This window comes from Dermochelys coriacea, chromosome 22 (genome assembly GCF_009764565.3).
Source record: "Dermochelys coriacea isolate rDerCor1 chromosome 22, rDerCor1.pri.v4, whole genome shotgun sequence".
NCBI classification, from domain to species: domain Eukaryota; kingdom Metazoa; phylum Chordata; order Testudines; family Dermochelyidae; genus Dermochelys; species Dermochelys coriacea.
In genome coordinates this window covers 16781264-16792686 of record NC_050089.1, presented here as the reverse complement: position 1 = coordinate 16792686, position 11423 = coordinate 16781264, and the positions used below count along the sequence as shown (strand labels likewise).

The 11423-nt window shown below is 52.7% G+C and overlaps 1 long non-coding RNA gene across 2 annotated transcripts in view; it reads left to right on the top strand.

Annotated features, from left to right (window-relative positions):
* LOC122457193 overlaps nt 1-11423 on the top strand; it is a 117547-nt gene that overhangs the window by 7351 nt on the left and 98773 nt on the right. The window contains exon 2 of one of the 2 annotated variants that reach the window (XR_006276599.1): nt 8360-8753. This is a non-coding gene — a long non-coding RNA (uncharacterized LOC122457193). Of the gene's footprint in view, nt 1-8306; nt 8754-11423 lie in introns of those variants that run through there. The other variant, XR_006276600.1, reaches the window with a different exon arrangement.

Genomic DNA, 11423 nt, shown 5'->3' with positions numbered 1-11423 from the left:
ACCAAGAACTAGTTCCCTCCCCGGCACTGAAGAATTGGCCTCGCTAGCTGTTAATTCAGGTGCTGAAGCTAAAGGCTGGGGCTGCTGCAGGGCTCAGTGACATATCTCATGGCAGAGCAGGGGCCCGGAAAGGGATGGCTCGGCCCACATGCCAGGCTGAGCTGGGGAGGGCAGGGAGGAAACTTGCACTCAGAAGTGGACAGTTGTTGCCTGAGGGGTTCCAACATGTGCATGAGCCTGTCCCATCACACCTTTCTGAGGCTGTTTTGGTGGGGGGCTGACCCCAGGGTGAAGCAAGGCACAGGAAGCCCCATGCAACTCCTACCCCAGCCAGGAGCTCAGGAGGGGGCATTATCCGATCGTGGGGGGAAGTGCTGACAGCAAGGGGCCAGGAGCTGTCCCCTGCCTGGCTTGACAGGCATACCCCTGCCTTTTCTGACAGCCTCCGTCGGGGCGGGGATCCTCCATTCAAACACTTCAGGTGCTTCCTCAAGCTCAGTGCACTGTGCTCAGGGGGGGCTGCAGGACAGGTGGAGCGTGCATTGCTCCTCTGTGCTGGGCGCTCTCCTGGCTGCTTTTGGGGGGTGAGGAACCCTGCTTTCCCCTCCCTCAGTTGGTTTCCTTGCCCCAGAGAAGTAGTATCAACGGCTGCTGCATGGAGATGCTTCCCTCCTCCCTGCCTGGCGGTGTGTGTGTGTCGGGGGGAGGGCAGCTCCTGAGGCCTCTGCTCCCCCCTGAGCCAGGACGGGACTCCTTGAAGCCCTGTTCCCTCTGGAACCCATTTCAGTGCTCAGTCTTCACGAGTCCCATGTGGCTCTTGCCAAGTAGCCCACGCCCCATTTATTGTACTGGGCAGTTTCCCTTACAGATGACCTTGGCTCCCCATGCTGGAGGTGGGTTGCCCGAGGGTGCTCCCCGCTAATTAGCTAGAGGTGCAGAGCTATATTATAGTCTCAATAGTCGAGGTGCTGCGGGCCCACCAGAGGGCACTGTGACACCAGCTATCTGTGCCCTGGGCCTGCCAGGGGCTGGGAGAGGGGGGTGAGTGCGAGTCTGTCATTGCAGCCCTGCCCCCTTGGCATCACTGGCTTGGAGTGTCTAACCAGCCCTAGAGCCGCAGCTTGGGGGTGGGGGTCACAGCTCCCCCGGTGCAGGGTGGCCAGGTCCCATGGCAGCATGGGCCTTTCCCCAAACACCTGGCATGCTGTTATTTAAAAATACGACTTCCATGGCCATGATGTCCAGCGCTCAGCCCTCCTGGGATGGACTGAGAGGGCTTTATAGGCTTTCACCTCCTGGGTTCTATCTCCAATTTAGAGGTGGGGAAACTGAGGCACAGAGTAGTGGTCTGCTTGGGCTTGACCTAGATCTAAGCCCACCTGAGCTTGAGAGGGTTGTGTCATTTTACACCTCAATCCAAACTGGAGTTGCCCCTGGGGTTGGTGTGGCTGCATGCGCCACTCCCTCCAGAGCAAGAGGCGCTGCCGTTCTGGACCTAGGGCAGCGAGGTGGCTGTGGCAAGCACAAGGGGGGCACGTGGCTGCCCCAGGCTGATCCCAGGAGGAGGAAAGCTGCCCTGAGAGGGTCTGCTTGTTTTCTCAACACTTGTGGCTGGGTTCAGGTCAGGTCACAGGGTTCTAGCACAGAGAGAGGAAGTGACTTGTCACCCAGCAAATCAGTGGCAAAGCCAGGGCTAGAACCCAGGAGTCCTGTCAGGGCTTCTCACTAGGCCTCAGACAGGTCATGCCTGACCGCTGTAAGTGTCCATACACCTACTGCGCTAGGAGGAGCAGCGATGGGCTTCCAGCTCTCTGGCTTCTCCTTGTGACCCCTTTCTTCCTGCATGAGCATGAATCTGTTGCCCTAGAGCTGCCAGGCAGGAGTGGTGGAGGTTCATGGCCCTCCCAGGAGACTTTTGCTCCCCTAACACAATACCAGGTAGCTGACATCACAGGTCATTTGCCTTCAGAGAGTGAAAAACTCCCGCCTGACAGTGTCATTAATCAGGTGGCACTGAACAGATCTGCTAATGTTTGTGCTTAATTAGTGCTAATGCAGCTGGGGGCCTGGGGATCATTTGAGGGAAGATTTCACACACCCCTCATCTTCTTCACTGGAGCTGTCAGTAGCTGGCCCTGCAGTACCTTAAATGTGGTGCCCTTAGGAAAGTGTCCAGATCTTACATGTCAGGCTGGAATCAAGGCAGGGCTAGGTCCCAAACCAGTCCCCTAGATCCAATCACCTCTCGATTTCAGGGATATTTGGATCCAGAATTGAGGCAGTTGTGTTATCATGCACACCTGCTGTATTCTTTGTGAATCCTGCTCCCCACATTTCCACCTCAGGTGTGTGATGCCCCCCCCCAAAAGCCACAAAGCATTATGGGTTGGGCTGTGCAAAACAGAGTGGCCTGCTGTTTCTTTATTTGCAGATGCAGAGTTCTGTTTTTACAGTACCCACATGCTTTGGATCTGGTTTTTGCTGTCAGAAGGCTCTGGTCTGAGAGAGATGTGCTGGGCTACAGAGTCAGATCAGAATGTGCAGAAACAGATCACTAATGGGTCCCTGCTTCAAACAGCTGTGTTACTGAGTGCATAGTGCCTGTGTGCTATAGCAGTTTTAGGCATGCATAGCCTGTGTGTGTCCTTGTTGTGTGCTTTACTGTGTCTGCATCCATTGTTCCATGCTACACGGTGTTCATTCCTAGCTCCCTCTAGCCGTGGGATGAATGACACCAGCTGTTGCAAAGTGGTGGCCTGATGAAGTGTTTGGGGGACGACCCCTTTCAATGGCAGTTACCTGAGGATATCTGGATGCAGGCCAGAGACGTGCTCATGCTGGAATGTAAGTGGATGGACTCAGGTGCCTGCCGGGACACTCTGTGAAGAACCCTGGTTCTAATGAGTCTTAAAGAGAGACGCTGTGCTACCAAATGGCTGGCTTGGCAACGTTTAGGGTTTCACTTGGACAGGACATGTGCCTCTTGCTCAGCCAGCCAGGCAAGCAGATGTCCACTCTCGCCAGGCGCGTATTTCAGGGGGAGCTGCCTGTGTCCAGTGGGGCAGCGGGTGGGTGAGTTGTCTTGGCGATAGGGATGGTAAGCTACTCCCTGATTATTCCCTTGGGAGGGGTTTGCAACAGAGGAGGAGGTCTGGGGTGGGGTGAGTGCATCACATGGCAATGGGGTTCTTCCCTTTGACTGCAGTGGGCATTGGGTCGAGGCCCTAGAGCACAACAAGGAGCTGGGGGCTGTACAGTGTTAGAGGGCTTTTCCTTCACCCCCTACCCTGGTTCTTGTTATGCAGACAGAGATCAGAAGACCGAAGTGCAGGCAAAGCGATGTTTATTGGGGTTAGTTCCAAGCAACCATGTCCAGAGCTCTACACGTCGGCAGAATCTGTTTCCCAGTGTTCCCCTCCCAGCTCTGATGCCCCAGAGCCTTGCCTGTGTCCCCATTCCTAACTCCTTCTCCTTGGCAGGCCCAAATATACCTGCCATGCACACCCCTAGACATGCCCCTGACAACTTATAGTCATGTTCTGTTTTGGAGGGTCGTGAGTCTGGAGTCTTTGTCCCACCCCTCTTTTGTATCCCATGGGAGGGGTAAGGAGTGAGATTGTGTTCTGGCCAAGGCCAGGCTTTTCTTTGGCATTTAGTGTTTCTTATGCCTCCTCCTCCCCCCATCCCATCTCCCTTTTCCCGTCCTGACCGATTGCTTATCTTTGGCTTGAGAAAGAAGCCAGGTAACCTTTCAGTGTATGCTCATATTACACTCCCATCATTCCCTGTAACACTTTAGTTCTATCCCTTATCTCTTCCCATTATGCTAGCAAACCCATCTGGCCAGGCAGAAGCCACACACACAATGTCTTTGTCCTTTGTTTATACATATTAGTATAAGAGAGAGAATTTTGGGTTTGACTTTTGGATACTTTTATCTCAGGTGGACAAACAAGCCTAGCTACTAACATATGGTACTTCAGCTGCCGGCTCACTACTGGCTCTCCCCAGCCCAGCAAAAGGGCTTGTGCCTCCCACCTCCTTGTGCCCCAATGGCGTGTGGGTGCGTGCAAAGGTGGACAGGCTGGGCTAGTGGCAAAGATTAGAGCCCTGGGTTCTAGACTGGAATCCAGAGCCACAGAGCATTCCAGTGACCTTGGCTAAATGTCTAGCTCTTCATGGCCAACATACCCAGGTATTCCTATCAGGCTGGGTTTGGCCCTTAATCCTGCCATGTTCCATGCAGTTTTCTGTGTCTGCGTCATGCCCGGGAGGCCTCTAAAAGGCCATCGAATCCCCATGGGATGTCTTGTAAGAGGGTCCTCGGTTTTGTACTGCTTGGCTGCCAGCCTCCACCCCAGAGCTGTTGGCTGTTGGCTGTTGCCATGGGAGCCTCTGGGATAAAGCAAACAGCACCCAGGAGTGGATCCCTTTATTATTGCTTCTAGAAGGGCAGTGGCTCCAGTCTTGGCATCACAAGGCGACTTTGATTAGCTTAAAAAAAATTAAAATCTTAATTTAAATTAAAACACTGTCATTCACAATCATGGCAAACGCTGAGCAGACTAATTATTATGCAAATTAGGCAGATAGAAAAATGATTAATAATTGCACAAATTAAAAATTATTGTAAACATCCTGTGACTAGTGATAAGTCCGCACGGAGTGCGTGTGCAGGAAGGAGCGTTGCTTAGCCTGAATCCCGATTTTCTCATTAGGGGACTTAATTAGCAAATGATGCAAAGGAGCGAAGCAGCAGTTGTGTGGTTCCGGGCTCAGGACAGGCCAGCGTTTGGTTTCAGAAGATGAGGGAGAGGTGCCAGCCTGGGCATTGCCACTGCCAACATGAAGCTTGAATTTCACAGCTGAGAGCTCAGTTCAGTCGAACACCCTTACAGTAACTTTGCTGCTCAAGGGCTCAGTCAGGGTTGATTGGCCCCAAAAGGTCACTTCCTGCACTGCGTCCTGTCTCTTTGAAAAATCCCTGAGACTCTGATGGGAATTCCCCTTCAACGGCTCGCACAGCTGGGTTTGTGCCTCTAGAATAGAAGGAATCGCCTGCTGCCCTGCCATACCCCCCCAGCAAGCCCAGTGCTCCCACGTAACTCTGCAGTAACAAACCAATTGCCCAGGCCTGGCATGGACTGGGGATGAACAAGGCAAGCATCCCGCCCGCCCCCTTGATGATGACCTCAGCCCTGTGCCGAGGGTAATGCGCAGAGAGGCAAGTTGGGTCTGGTCTTTCTGCCGACATGGCCAGCCATGGTGCCTATTGGGGCCAGGGGGTCTTCTGTTGCCTACGTTTCTGCAGTAGAAACTGAGATTAGGGGAGGTAGATGGATGATGGATGGACAGAGAGACAGGCCAGGTGGGGTGCACAGAACCCTCCACTGCGGACGTGCCTTTTGTAGGCTGCATTTGAGACAGGACCTGGAACAACACGCCCCATGTCTGGGCAGTGAGAGGGATCGTTGAAGGTGTCCCTCCGGGCAACAGCATGCTCTGCTACTGGCACGGATGCTCCTTGTTGACGCTGTCCTTCCAGTGAGGGGCTGGGAGCAGAGAGAATGGGATGCAGAGATTTTTTTTATGCCAGTGGTGGAGGTGGGAAGGTCTGGGAGACACTAGGTTCAGCCCAGAAGATAAATGGGACAGGTGAATGTGTCCCAGGTTACATGGGCCCCTCATTGGCCACCTTGGCAGAGAAAGCCCACGGAGCATCGATTGCCCTCATCCCCCCCCCCACACCTCAGCCCTGTCAGGACTAGGAGGGAGGCTGTAGGGAAGCTTGCCCCCAGTGCTAAGGACTGAGCTGGAGCCTGGGGCTCTCTGGCTCTTCTCCACCAGTGGGTGATGGGGAACTTCACAGCGATGGAGCTGAAGGGGAGGATCCCAAGCCCCTTGGAGCATTTGGGATTGTGTGTGGACAGGGCAAGGCTGTTTTAAGGTGGGGCAGAAGGCCACCATGGATCCATGGGGCACACTGACTGCACAGACCCCCTTTCAGGGATAGCCCCCGGGGTTTGACCTGGGAGGAGAGGGTCAACTCACAGGTAAGGAGGTGGAGGGGGCTGGCTTGACACTGTCTTGGCAGCCCTGGGCTCAGGGCTCTGCTTCCTTGGGCTGGCTTTCCCCAGGAGCACGGTGATGCTAACAAGATGACTGATTTGCAGAGCCAGCCCTACCTGGGTTGCACAGCAGCTGCGGGATGGCTAATGACCCTCTGTCATGATGATCGATTCCCCTTTATCTCGGTGTGCAGAGCAAATGCGAATAGCTATTGGACCCCACTACCTGGACCACTGCTGCATCAGCCCAGGTGAATGCTTCTCATCTGGCAGAGCTGCGTGCATCAGCCCTCGGCTGCATGCCCACACCAGCTCTTTCCGCCCCGTGCTGCTGAGAGGGAGGTGGCAGGGGGAAGGGGAATGCTGCCGAGAAAGGCTGGCAGAGCAGATGCTGTATGTGAGTTGGGGGCAGCTCCCGCAGCACTAGGAACTGGGTGAGCCCAAGAGACCACTTGGGTCTTTGTGGGATACTCCCGAAACCCAGCCTCTGACAGTGTCGAAGGGAGGCATGTAACTCACTTGCCCAGCGCTCCCCCAGCATGCAATCAATAGCTGTCCCATGCTGCCGGGGTCTCCTTTCTCACCCAGCTGCTTAGCCTACCAAGCCCCCATGCTAGGAGACAGATTGGTGTTAGCACTGGCATTGCTGCAGGTGTTGTGGCCAAGGCTGGACTGTGGGGGCTGTGGGTCTGGATTGAGGGGCACTGACAGCGTGGCGGGATGGGGCCCAGATCTGTGCTACCAGGGCTTGTTTAGTCAGGACTGAAGGGCAGCAAAAGAGGTGTGCGAGGTGAGGGCCGCTGGGGTGCTGCTTTGCGGAGGGTCCCATGACTTGACTAGCCCAAGGCGGTGCAAGTAGAATTGTGGAGGGGCCATATGTCTGGATTAGTAAAAGAGCTCAAGGCTGAGCAGCCCTGAAAGAGGCACCAGTGCCCAGAGCTGGATTAACAGAGGGCTGCTGGGCCGGGCTGGGGTGCCTTGGCAGAGCTATGGGTCCGACCTAGCAAGTGTCACCAGTCCCTTGCTCTCAGGAGGATGGAAAGTTAGCAGCGTTTTCTCCATGCCTTTAACACATGCACTCTTGTAGCCAGGCTGGCTGAGCTGGGGCCCATGTACGTGTTAGCGGCTGTGTTGCAATCCCTCGTGGGCATTCTCCAGCAGTGACAGACTCAGGCACCTGGGCAGTTTGTCTGCCGCCATGCAGATGAAAAGCCGCCTTTGGACCGCAGCAGCCTGACAGTGGTGTGAGGAGGAGGGGTGAGGGTTGGACAGTGGCTTTGTTCCATGTTATTCCTGCTTCCCTGCTGGGGTTAGCCAGTCTCATTCCGCCCTTCTGCTGTTGACAGCTCCCATGTCAAAGGGAGTTGCGGCATCCTGAAACACCTGCTCATTATTGCTGCTCTACAGAATATCCTTACAAGGGGGATTCGGAGCCAGCTGGCTCAGATACGAGCTACCCACTTTGGGGCTTTGCTCATTTCCCCAAAGTCAGTGGGAGGCTCAAACAGATAGTGACATACGATGTGCACCAGGGCGACTGCAGCATCAGCATGGGGAAGGGACGGGGCAACTATCCAGTTCTCTCTCTCTCCCATGCTGTCATTCAGAGAGAGCGAGTGCATGAGCTCCTAGGCAATGCACAGGAGGTGGGTGGGGGGTGTGATGGGAGGCCCCTACCTCTTGCCAAGGGACAAGTGCAGTCACTGTGAGGGTGGGTTATTGTAGAAGTTAGGCAGTTAGAGAACTGGTTATCTTGGGGAAGTAACCAAACCCAGGCCAGTCCACTCCTTCTCCTGACCATCACACACTGGGGATGGCACATTATGACATCAAGGCCATGGGTCCAACCCAGTGCAACTGGCCAGATCCTCAGCTGGTGAAAGTTTGGCATCACTTCCTGGAGATCAGTAGGGCTAGTTAACACCTGCCTTTGTCCGAAGTTTAGGACAAAGAGGCTGGTTTATGCAGGAGCTGTGGTACCTCTCTGGGATGGAGAAAAGCGCCATGCCCCATGGACTTTGGTCCCACAAGCTGTTCCACAGCTCTTTCCTGCTGAGCAACACTTTACTTTCACAGGGGGTGAAGGAATAATGCAGGCCAGAGAGGCCAATTAACCCCCCTGGTTGCATCTGGAGGGTGAGCCAAGCCTAATTAAAGATGCAGCCCAGCTGGGGAGGGGCTGGGAGTGCTATAAATAGAGGACGTTTGGAGCAGAAGAAGCTGGGAGTGGGAGGGAGTTGTGTGATTACTCTCCTGATAGCAAGGTGTGAAGATGTGCTGGAAGTCTAGAGGAAAAGGCTTGGTAGGCAGGATTCTGGTGGACTGAATGTTGACAACCTGTCCTAGGGTCACTGGAGTGGAGCCCTGTGTAGCAGGTGGGCCTGGCTTCCCTGCCAGATCCTGGTAAGTGGCAAGGAGTACCTGAGAAGGGGATAACTGGGAGTCCTGAGGAAAAAGTGCATGGACCATTGGTCCCAGAACTGAGGGTGTAAGCTTGCATGGAGGGAATGGACTCTCTTGCTGACCTTTGTCATGCTGGTGGGGAGGGATGACTAAGCATGACCTCTCTGGAGGGCTGAATTACAAGAAGAGGTGACCACTATGGGACTGCAGTGACTCTTGGCTGCGGGTGCTAGAAAGGAGAGCCTGCTATACTGTGCCCAGCCATGAGGGAGTGTTCTAGGGGTGAGTACAAACATCCCCCCTGACAGGGCTCATAAGGGGGAATATTTTAAGGCAGGTGACAAATGCAACCAGGGGAACCCCTTATGCTCCTTTGACATCAGAAAGCAAATGGCTTTTTCTTGCATGCTGATAGTCAGTGTTCTTCCCTTGCTCCCCAAGTTCCTTCTTGCAATGATAATGCTAGAAAGTACCCTCATGCCCTGTTAGTGGCTGGGGAGGTTTGCATCCAAATCACCCCCAGCCAGGAAAGCCATAACCTCTCTCCACTCTGTTCTAATAAAGCAGCTCACAGCATGGGCTGGCTGGTGTGAGACTAGACCCAAGCCCCAAACCGCCCTGGGCTTCTTTCAACAGCAGAGTGAATGTGTTGTAGAACTATGCCAGGAGTGGATGAGAATTGGATCCCTGTGTTTGTGAAGGGGGTTCACCCCCTGCCCAGCCCCCAAATGTACATCTAACAATCATTGACAGCGCTCACTTGTGCTAAGAATTAATGAGCTTGTTTGTCTGGCATTTTGCTGCTAATTGTGTAACATTATTCCCCCCGTTTGACTGTCTTTACTTTTATACTTTTGACAGTGAGTGTGATAATAACAATAATAGGCTTACACTGGGTAATAGGCTTATGTGGTGCATTATTCATGTCAAGGACAAGCAATTAAGATTGGCCTCACACATAATTAGATTTTTGTTGATGAGCGGATCTGTAATGTGCTTAATTGAGATTAAGAGCTTAATTCATGGTGTGACCTTTCCCCCTCCACTTCCTTCCCCCCTCAAGCTTTGTCTGGTTCCACTACCATTGGGTTTCTTGTTGGCTTGGAGGGGACTTCTTTCCTAGTGCGGTAATACATTAATCCTTTCTTCCTGCACTCCATGAGGTGCTTAGCTGGCCTTCATCCAATACTCTACCGCATATGCCCAGTGGGGTCATAGCCATGCCAGGGAGGCACAGAGTGTATTGCACAAGTGGCCTGGATGGGCTCAGGGGGCTGGGAATGGACTATAAGGAGGAGCCTTTTACTTCTAGAGCATCTGAATTTGCTCCAGGTGCATAATGGTCAAACATTGGTACTCTGAGGGCTGGCCCCTTCTGATAGGAGATGCCCATCTCCGAACACCTTGTGATAGAGGCCCAGGGCGGAATGGGCCAGGGGCACTGACCCCTCCACCTTGGCTCTAGAAATGGGGGGCCTAGCTACAGCTTTGGTGTCTGGTTAGTTGGAGGACTTGGGTGTCTAGAGCTGCCAGCCAGACAGGTTGGGTTCTTACCAGACTTTGCTCCCAGTGTGGGGTGGAGGTCATTGCTGCTGCTGATGCACAAAGAAGGAAGTAAACAAAAGCAGAGCCACGATCCTGTGAACTTCATGCTCCATTTGTCATAAACTTGTAGGGTCTGCCGCATGGTATTCCATGAGTTCCTCAATCTACTGCATTTACCCTCCTACAGCCCTGGGAAGTAGGGAAGTGCTATTAGTCTCCCTGTGCCTCAGTTTCCTCTCTGTGAAATGAGCATAAGTGACTTGCCAAGGTTAGCGAGTCTGAGGCAGGACAGGGCGTTTAAACCCAGTTCTTCCAAGCCCCATACTAGCTCCTAACTACTAGACTATCCTACTCCATCTTTACTAGATATGTCTGTGGGATTTTCTTAGTGCAATAGTATCCAGGAAGAGTTTCTCCACAACTTGACAATAGTTTTATTCCATCTTGGATAATTTCAGCTGGGTACTGTTCTTTACTTCCTGCTTAAAATGTAGCATAGTGTTCCTGCATGCAGTTACCTGCTCTGTTGTACCTCAGAGGTGGCTGCATTTCAATAGTGGAAGAAGCACCACTTGGTACAGTTTGCATGTTGCACTGGGGTCCTTTGGGGGGGGTGGGGAGAAGGAACTCTATAAATGTACCATTACACAGACTGAACGTGTTACAGTGGAAAACAATTTGTCCAAACAGCTTTATGAATTAGAAGGAAGCTATTAAAGTGCTCATGACTTTCTATTTTTGCAGATGAATAGGGAGACGCTTGTAGAAGACACATACATGCCTATAAATATTTCATGTTGAGAAATGGATGAAATTGTTCCCTGTAAATGATAGCATTTACTTAGGAATATCTGTATTTTCTCAGTTCCTGACAATTATAAATACCTCCAAACCCTGTAATATTCTAAGGCTGTATTTTTATCTCCAGAGCGTTGAGATTTAATAGAAACGCTTAGTATACATAAAGGCTGGCAAAGCACTTCCCTGGCTCCAGTGTATTCTCTCTGCCTGCTGGGGTCCTTTTTGTATCGATCAACGTCCTTTCCAATATTCCATGCTTGCTTTTCAGCTGTTTGGTTATCAGTCATTTCCTTGTCTGAATCCTTTGAGCAGATGCTCAGCAATTACAGGCTCGGCTGTGAGCCGTGGGGAAGTCGAATTGGTTGCCAAATGCTCCGGATTGTCAAAATATCAAATGAACAACCTGAGAAGAAATAAACTGCTTGGATGATAGGGAAGGGAAAATGCACAACTGCTTAGTGCATTTGCTGCACGCCTTCCCTCCCTCAACATCAGACTCGTGTTCATGTGCAGCCTCTCCTGCTTTGGATTCTGGGGGGCAGGGCAGCCCCGTGGGGCATTATGCCAGACTGACAGTTGGAACTGAGGAGTCCTTTGTCCTTGCAA